The sequence below is a fragment of the Trichechus manatus genome, unplaced genomic scaffold, assembly GCF_000243295.1.
Source record: "Trichechus manatus latirostris isolate Lorelei unplaced genomic scaffold, TriManLat1.0 scaffold00001, whole genome shotgun sequence".
Classification (NCBI taxonomy): Eukaryota; Metazoa; Chordata; class Mammalia; order Sirenia; family Trichechidae; genus Trichechus; species Trichechus manatus.
The window spans coordinates 20397658-20407265 of NW_004443937.1; the positions used below are offsets into that span (position 1 = coordinate 20397658).

Genomic DNA, 9608 nt, shown 5'->3' on the forward strand with positions numbered 1-9608 from the left:
CTTTTTTTTTTTTCTGATGGGTACTGTACCCTGCTGAGTTGGGGTGGAGAAGGAGCAGTGTAGCGAGGCTTACGGAAGACAGGATTCTAAGAAGAGTAACATAGATCCTGCCCTAAAAGAACTTTTAGCAACTACAACATAAAAAATAAAAACTCACATTTATCTATAACTTATAGCTTAAAGAGCCCCTTCATGTACATTATTTCATTTGCTCTTGACAACACAGTAAGATAGCTCTTCCATGTCCAGCATGATGCCTGGCATATAGTAGGTATTCAATAAATATCTGTTGAATGAATGACTAAAGGAATGCATTGATACGCAAGAACTGAATCCAGTGGTTAAAGTACAAGCTTTGCAGTTTGTTGTCAGCCCAGTTCAGTACTGTCCAATGGATCGATCTGTGATGATGTAAATGTTCTATATTTTCACTGTCCAATATGGTAGCCACTAGTCACATGAAGTTATTGAGTGCTTGGAATGTGCTCATGAGGTGAAGGAATTGAATTTTTAATTTTACATAATTTTTAATTCATTTAAATTTAAATGGCCACATCTGGTTAATGGCTACTGTACTGGACAGTGAGGTTAACAGTTCAAATTCTAGCTCTGCTACTTACTAGTTTGTAACCTGAGCAAGTTGTTTACTCTCTCCAAGTCTCAATTTCCTGAAATGTAAAATGAGGAAGATAATCCTTACATCACTGGGCTGTAAAAGTTAAAGGAGGTCTCATATGTGAAGGGTGAAGTTCACTCGTTTGTGAAGGTTAGCCATCAGTTGCCATTGAACTGATTCCAACTCAGGGGGACCTCGTGTGTTTCACAGTAGAACTGTGCTCCATACGGTTTTCAAAGGCTGATTTTTTGGAAGTTGATCCCCAAGGCTTTCTTCTGAGGTGCCTCTGGGTGGACTCAAATTTCCAACCTTTTGGTTAGCAGCCAAGTGCATTAACTGCTTGCGCCACCCTGGGACTCCTGTGAAGGTTAAAGGGAGATCTTATAGATAAAGAAGGTCCCTGGTTGGCACAAGTGGTTTGTGATCGTCTAACTAATCTAAAGCTTGGTAGTTCAAACCCACCCAGCAGTGCCATGGAAGAAAGGCCTGGTGCTCTGCTTTATAAAGATTATGGCCAAGAAAACCTATGGAGCAGTTCTCCTCTGTAATACATGAGGTCGCCATGAATCAGAATCAACTCAACAGCAATGGATTTGGTTTTTTTTTTAAATAGGTGAAGAAAGAAGCTTCGTACCTGGCACCTAGTAGAAGCTCAACAAACGAAGACACCATTTGGATTATTGTGACTCCCACTACCACTGCCACTCCAGAGGTGATGTAGACTGGAAGAGGTGGAAGGGCCTGCTCAGGCCACGTGTCTACTGCATGGCAGAGTGCAATGTGCATCTCTGAGTCCTGAATCCTAGTGTACTGCTGTTTTCTTTACAGCAGTGGCTTTCTACCTACCAAATTAAGCAAAGGTTCCAAGCCCCCGTATGGACCCTGAGCATTGTCCATGCTCTGAAAAATGAGTCTGTCACATACGTTTGTGACTGTTATTCAGATTCATGTAGATTCCATCAGGATTAATAAACATACATTTGTTTTAAAGCATTCCTGAATTTATAGTAACTTTTTGTCATTACGTAGACTCTTAATCAACAGATACTAAAAGCACAACAATTACAATGTGAGGGATCTCAAAATCTTTTGACATTGAAAAGGCATCCTCCTCTTCTTTGTTGAAAAGGTTGTTAAACCTTCTTGTTAAAATATAGTTAAAGAAGGGAAAGACACAGGATACATACACACATAAAAGAGTTAAATATCAAGAGGAAATGGCGATGCAAGAGATTCCATAAATCAGTATATATTCTGGTATATTTGCTAGATACACAAATGGTGGTTTTTACCAAATAGAGTTTATTTAAAGTCAGTTAATAGAAAAGATCAAGGTGTATTTCCCTAAAGACTCTGCAATGGTCAGCAACTATAAGAAATAAAGCTCTGAGTTTCATTTTTAAAAATGAATTGCACAAATTCAGAGTGGGTGAGATGTTGCTTTAAACAGATTACGTGAAAGAAAGATTTTGGAGTTTTAGAACAGTAGTCCTGAGTGGGGTGCATATAACCAAGAAGATGCACAAGAGAATCCATTGGAATGAGGAAATAAAATACTAGAACTTCTATATTTACTTTTTATCTTAACAAAATCTAAGCTTCACTGATATTTAATATATGTATTGACAGCAGTGCATGTATATAGTTTAAATAAGTAGACATCTTGGAGGTGCATACTCAAAATTTTTACTAAGAAGACTGCTTAATTAAAAAATCTTCAGTATTTTTTTTGTTTTAGAAGACAACAAGCTCAGCACAAACCTGCAGTATGATGTGATTGTTAAAAACAAGCCCAAAATCAAATCATCCTTGTCATATCAGTTAGCTATTCCCGTGTAACAAACTGCCCAAAACCGACCTGGCTTACAACAACGATTTTTTATTGCTCAGAACCTGCACGGTGTCACTTGTAATGACAAACTAAGAACGAGGGTTTTGAAAACTATATCACATGAAGAAGGGCTGAAGAAACTGGGATCATTTTGCTAAGAGAAAAGAATATTAACAGAAGACAGGAGATACGTGTGTTCTACATTTACTATCTTGAATTCTTACAGCTTAGTTTTTAATACAATTTACAGTGGAAGGAAAAATATTTTGAATGGACAATCCCTTGAAGCAAAAGAAATTAAATGTTTTCTTCATCTGCCTAATTGATTTCATAATTACAAAACTATGATTTCAGAGAGTTCCATTTGTGTGGAACAACACAATCAGCTGATATGAAAATTACTAGAAAATCCCAGAGGAGATGTATATATTACATTCTTGACAACTTTTCATCAAAAAATTGGCTATTTCTTCCTCCTCTTTTTTAAGGAGACCAATACGCCCTTTGTTTCGTTTTCCTTTTTCCCCCTAACTCGAATTCTATAATTATAAATTCAAAAGATGAGCAGATTTGAAAATGGATTATGAAGAAAAAGCTTTAGTATAAACAAAAGAAAGATGGAGTTAAATGCATGTCCGTCACTGCAGGGGAAATGGTGTGGCAAACGTACGATACCTCTGCATAGAGAAGGGTGGTGACTCAGAGCATTTTTTGTCCACCTAAAAAGAATACGTGAAATAAAATGTGTTTTAAAGAAGACATGTGCAAATGCAGTGTCCTGGGTATAGATGGAATAGTGTTTTGTTTGAATAATTTTATATCTTCACCCAGAACTGAAATTAATGCAAAGTTAAATCAAAATGCTGTAAAAATCTATGTATTGTATAAGAAATTAATCTATTCTATTGTAAGATTCAGAATTAAAATTTAAGATCATCCAATAAAATGAATTTTAATAACCAATAATCTCAAAAATTTAGACTATGATAGACTTTATCATTTGTGGCTTTTTAACAAACAAATTAAGGCTGCAATAAAAACAAAAATGTCTTTATCAGGAGTAAAATTAGAAATGACGATATCCCACTATTTGTTCTGTAAACCTTCACCTAAAGGACAATTAAAAAAAAAAAAAGAAATGACGATATCCTTACTCTAAAAGAACTTCTTAAGTAGTTAAAAAAAAATTCAATCTGTATGTTCTTCCACTTTTCAAGGCCCAAAGTTATTTTTTTGCCGAGTGGTGCAAAACAGAAAATGGACATTTGCTTCTGGTACTGTGACTCTCTCCAGGCACCTGCCCAAGCCACCCTGATATAGTGTATTTCTGGCACACACTTGTGATATGACCAACAACAACCTTTCCATAAACACTCAACTTGACAGTCGGTAAGAGTAAAAAAATCTTTCACATCAATGAAGAGTGCTACAGTCTGTAAGATACATGATTTAAAAAAAAAAGAAATCATTCAGATAGCTCACTGCTCAACATTTATTTTTCTTCTACCTATACACATGAATACATGTAATTTTTGTTTTTAAACCAAAAGCTATTAAATATTATACACAATCTCCAATTTCTTAAAAGAAGTCTAGAGCTGGTCCATATGTTTCCCAAATTCAGACATGGCATATGTTTAAAAATGCGTTACCTTCTACATACCCACACTCATACACATACATACCCGCTGCAACTCCACACTCATCCACTGATGACTGAACCATTTGGGATGGGTTGGTGGGGGTCAGGGAGAAAGAGACTGGGAAGGATTGCTTTTTTTTTTTTTAACAATAGGCATGCATAATATTGACCAAATAGGACGTTTTGCTCTGCATTTTGTTTTAGCGTGTGGGGGGAATCATAATTGTATTTGGACTTTATATGGCATGGGTTACTCAGTTCAGAGCCAGAAGCACCTGCAGCAAATTAATTTGTTGTAGCACATTAATTATCTCATAGCTTCTATTTAGGCTGCAGCTGTTACTATTATGTTAATAATATTTTCTATCACCACTGTATACAACAGGTTATGGCAATAATAGAAATATCTCTCTTTTTGGCTGTTTCTGTCGTTTCCATTTCTCAGTGTCAGAAGGGAAGACTGAAAGAAATTTAGACAAATTAAGCCCCAACATGCACTATAATTTTCTATTTCTGAACTGATTTGTAAGAGAATGGGTAACTGAAATTAGCAAAGCATCACCCCCTCACAAAGATGGCGCGTGCAGAATTTGTGAAAGCAATAAAGAAGACGAAGGAGAAGCAAAAGAGGGACGGAATACTGCAGTGCTGGGGTGGTGAGTGTTTGAATGGGGGTGGGGAAAATGCTGCAGTTTTCATGAAATAATAAGGTGGGGGAACAAAGGCATACAAAGAGTAGGTTTTTCATTGTTTGTAAAATATAAACACAGATGAATTCTGTCTTTGGTTTGTTCATGCTTTTCACTCTGCACAGCAGGGATGTTCTTAAGAAGTTGCCCTCTGCGAAATTTCACTAAATGGGAACCGTGGACCCTGCATGATGGGATTATAATCACACCAGCCACTCCTTTTACATAATTTTCTGTTTAAGATCCAGTAAGACTCCCTGTTTTTAATATATATAAAGCAATAGACATGTATATGTCGATAAACTGAGGATTTGCGTCCCCATAGCCTAGTGCAACCGAAAACAAAAACCGGTGATATCACATCTACAAATCTCAATGGATTCAAAAACAAAATGAAAATTTTTAGCTGACAAGAACATGTCTGCTGCCTGCAGTCCCTGCAATAGCTCACCATGTTGCCTACTAACCAAAAGATCAAAAATTATCGATTTCATGGCGCTGCGTGCTCTGGAGAGAAAAGCTACTTTAAAATTTGCATTGTTTAAGAAATGAGTTAAAAGAATCTTTTTTTTTTTTTCCTGAACACCTTGGAATGTGAAAATGGCTTGTTGTTTTAATCTTATCCATGATTTACTATAATTCTATTATTTTTAGCAGCTGGAGTCCAGAAATGATTATTTTCGATGAATTTAGGATTTTGCCGCAGTATACATCTGCAGTCCCAGAATCCTCCGGTAAGTTAATCCTTCTTGCGATGGGAAACGCCTTTAACCTTCTTGTGAATGAAATATCTGCAACCATTTTGAAATTTTTATTAGAGGTGTGTGCTGTATGTGTGTGTGTTGCGGGGTGGAGGGTGCCTCTAAAGCATGATTTCTTAGGAATGTGGCGGTATTTGTCTTAGTTCTTAGGAACATGGAGAAACAGATACCTTTGTGTTCTTTGAATATCATGGATGATGTCTCCACTTCTTCTCCTTCACACTTTCTATGGTAGCCATTAAAATGTACTTCCTTAGTATTGCGAGGAATGTCGTGTCAAATCAGCGAAGGCCTCGAGAACACAGAACTCTAAGCACGAAGGGTGTTCTTGGCATAACTGTAGAGGCCATGAACATAATGCTGTTGCTGCTGCCACTGCCACCACCATTGCCATCGCCTTCCACCACCTTCACTGCCCCTCCCTCGATCTGCAATGCACACCAGATGCAAGCTTTCCACGGTGACCCTCCGCCGAATCTGCCCAGTGGGTTCCTAGGTTACTTCTGTGTGCGAGAATAGCCAACCACGTAGTCTGACAAGAGGTATTTACAACTACTTAGCCTGTTCAGCTGGAAAGAAATCAAAAGATAACACTGAACCCTGAGACGATGTACTGCAAATCAAAAATCCCAGTCCATAAATAGCCCACTTGACCAACTGCTAAATGAAAAGCTGATCCTGATTACAGTCTGGTGTTTTCAGGTTGTCATAAGGAAATACTTTCAAGGTGCCTTCTTAGAGACTGGGGATTTATTGTTTTTAACTGCATGGACTATTATTTAGTCTTACCTTTTCGTTGACAGGGGATTCCTTTAAAGGGGATTTGGATGTAGAGTCCAGAGGAGACCACACCCTGGTTTAACAGCTCCTGTTTTCTGTTTATTTCCAAGTAGGGCTGATTAACAGTTCTAATTATTCATTCATTAATTTAAGGGATCTAATCAAAAAGAGCCAGTCATCCATTTCCCTCTCTCTAAATGAACCTCATTGTCTTAGGTGCTCAATAAATGTGTAATTAATGGATTTGATAGAGTTGACTATCCAAAAAGTGAATGGGCCTTCTTCACAATGCTGCCTTGCTGAATACTTCTGTCCAAAGTGCAAAAACAATCTCTGGGCATTTATTTCTTTGCCTAAAGATGATTCAAAGGTATGTGTTTTAGCAAAGGGGTTACGTTCAGTTTCATGCAATCACTGTTTGATCTGCCAATGGTCGAATATCATAAGTAATACCTCTGCTGTTAAACCAGCTGGAGACACATTGGGTTTCTAGGAACACAGCCTGAAATTTAGAACCATTTGTCTGTTGCAGTTTCACAAAATGAATTAATTTATGTCAAACTCAAGTGGGCTGGCTCTACAAGGAAAAGGTGTAAAAAACATGATAACCAAGTGTTTGTTTATGAAATATCTTGCCCAAAGTCAATTTTTAAAAATCATATTTTACAAAACCACTTAATTTCACCAACTCATCAGGTATTTTGATACTTGTATTTCTCTTTGGTTTAATGACAGTGTTTATCTTCATTTCACAGAAGTCATTCATCTCATATTTTTGATGATGCAATTGGAACAAATTGTTTTATGAGAGGAGATAAAAAATCTGAGAAATTTGTTAAATTCAGCTAGCTTGCTTTGATGCTAGTCACCCAATAATTCTTCAGTACTCTTAAGTCTGCTGGGAAAAACAGCTTGCTGCATTGTTGCAAATCTTATCATTTCCTTTAACAACATATGTTTGCTTAAAGTATCAATGGGTTAAAAACATTAATTCTATATTTAGAAAAAATATTTATAGAAAAATGCTTGGATTATTTTGACACCTGAATAGAGAAATACAAATATAAGAGTGTTTTTATCCTTTAGATTGTCTAATGTGCAAATATTTCTTAAACCAGTTTTAACAGCATGCCTTATTCAGCAAAAATAAACTGAACATAGAAGAAGCAAACATGTTACAAAAATTACCTCTAAATATTGACCAGTCATCTGATTTTAAGACATACGACTTTAATCAAATCAACTGTAAATTCTTTAACTCTGTACATGAGAGTTAAAATTGGGGATTAATACCTGGAAATACCATTCATACTTCTGAGTTTATATTAGAAATATTACTTTGATTAAATACCTTTTTCTGTTCAAGCTGTCTGAATTATGACCAGCTGAGCTGACCACAACCACAACCACCAGCTACAGTGAATTCTACAGATTACTAGCAAAGCTGCAAATGAAAAAGTCATTCTACACAATGGATCTCACTGAACATCATCTTAGTGCTTGGACTTTTTCCCTGCAGGGACCCACATGTGCTATGGTGGTAGATGGCAGTTGTTACAACTGTATATAATATTTTTTAAAACAGCAAAACAGTTATTTAAAGAACCTATTGGCCCTGAAGCATTAGCTATCCTAAAACTACAAGTCCTACTCCTTGAATGAACAAGGGTAGGTTTCCTGCCTGTACCTATGTAAAAAGGCTTATTGTCTGCATGAATTAATTATAATCCTAGGAAAAAAGCCCCAAGATAACTTTCACTGTTGCTTTTTGTACTCTCTTCATTGCTTTAGATGAAAAATACGCATAAAACAATAAAGTGAATCGATCATAATTGTTTCACCTTTCACAAAAGTCAATCTTGCTGGATTACAACGGAGACATTTCCAGAGGAAATGAAGACCCAACTTCAGCCTATCAAAACGAATTAGAAAATGTTTTCGTTGTTAAAGAAAATTTAAAAAAATTAGAGGCTGTCTAATCGGTAACTCCTTCCGTAAACAACAGACTGGCTTTCTCACGTAAACCATTGAATGCACCTCCGACAAAGAAAAATCCTCACAAATAAATCTACTGATACTTAGTAGCACCGTGGAACCAGATAAAATTGGAATCTATAACAATTAGCCTAATTGACAGGGCTCTCTAGCTAATCTATCTCCATTAGTCATTTGTTCACAGTAGGCACTCATAACGACTTGTTGAATTGCGGACTTGGCGCACAATCTAGAGTTCTAGCCTCCCGTAGTGGGGATGGAAAACGGCTCGGCCAGGTCGTTGCCGTCCGGGTTTAGGCTGCGCAGCCGGCTGGGATGTGGGATCCACGATCCCGACGGTGCGGGGCTTTGGGGTGGTGTGCAGCTGGGCTGTGAGCCTGGCCTTCAGGGAGTGTGTGGCACAGACCGCAACGACGCCAGCGTCCCCCGACGGACAGCGGGGTCGGGAGCTGCGCCGAGGCAGCGCCCGGAACCGGGCGGGCCCCGACCCCAGTACCGGCGCCGCCACTACCCGACCCCGAACTTCCGCCCTCCCGGGACCCGCTCTGCCTGCCCCGCGCGGCTCCCAAGGGCCAGCGCCCAGGTGCCGCCTCAGGCGGGCGGCGAGCCTCGCGTCTGCTCTCACGCTTCGGTGGCCGCGCGGGTTGGGGGCTTCGGGCTCGGGACAGTGTAAGATCTCAGTGCCGCCCTCCTCCCCGCCCCAGCACGCAGGAGCTTCGGCCTCCCCACCTCAGACCACAAGGCCCCCACGGGAGGTCCTCCACTCCCGCGCAGCGGGGCAACAACCGGCCCGCACCCTCGAGAGGGTCTCGAAGCGCGCGGGCGCCCCACCCGGCTCGGGGCGCTCGGACAGCGGCCGGCGACTCGGTAGCGCGGGGACTACTTTCCACCGCCCTCCCGCGCCCCGCCCCTTGTCCTCGCGTGGCGGAACGCTCCGCCAGCGGCGGCAGGATACAGCGTTTCTGCTCGCCTTATAAGAGCTCCTTGTGCGGCGCCATTTTAAGCCTCTCGGTCTGTGGCAGCCGCGTTAGCCCGGCCCTGGGAGCGGAGAGTGAGGGGAGGCGGAGACGGAGACTGTGGAAGGTCCAAAGAGCAGCTCCAGTCGCCGCCGAGCCGCCACCACAGGCCGAGGACGACTCGACTCCCACGGCGGGCGGAGCCTGTTCCCCTGAGGTGCTTGGACGCTCTTTTCCTTACCCTTCCGGGGCTGCTCCCGCTCCCTCTTCGGAGCCAAACTTCGTCGCGGGGCGCGCGGTCCCGGCGGCGGGCGGGGACCCCGGCCCGCTGCAGTCCG

General features: G+C 40.5%; 1 protein-coding gene across 2 annotated transcripts in view; it reads left to right on the forward strand.

The window, feature by feature from the left end:
- Nucleotides 1-9262: 9262 nt before the first annotated feature.
- The window catches only part of CTNNB1 (catenin beta 1), a 40614-nt gene continuing 40268 nt past the window's right edge, over nt 9263-9608 (forward strand). For both annotated transcript variants that reach the window (XM_004368416.2, XM_004368417.2), the window contains exon 1: nt 9263-9487. The gene's annotated coding sequence lies outside the window, so the exon portion shown is untranslated. The remainder of the gene's footprint in view (nt 9488-9608) is intronic.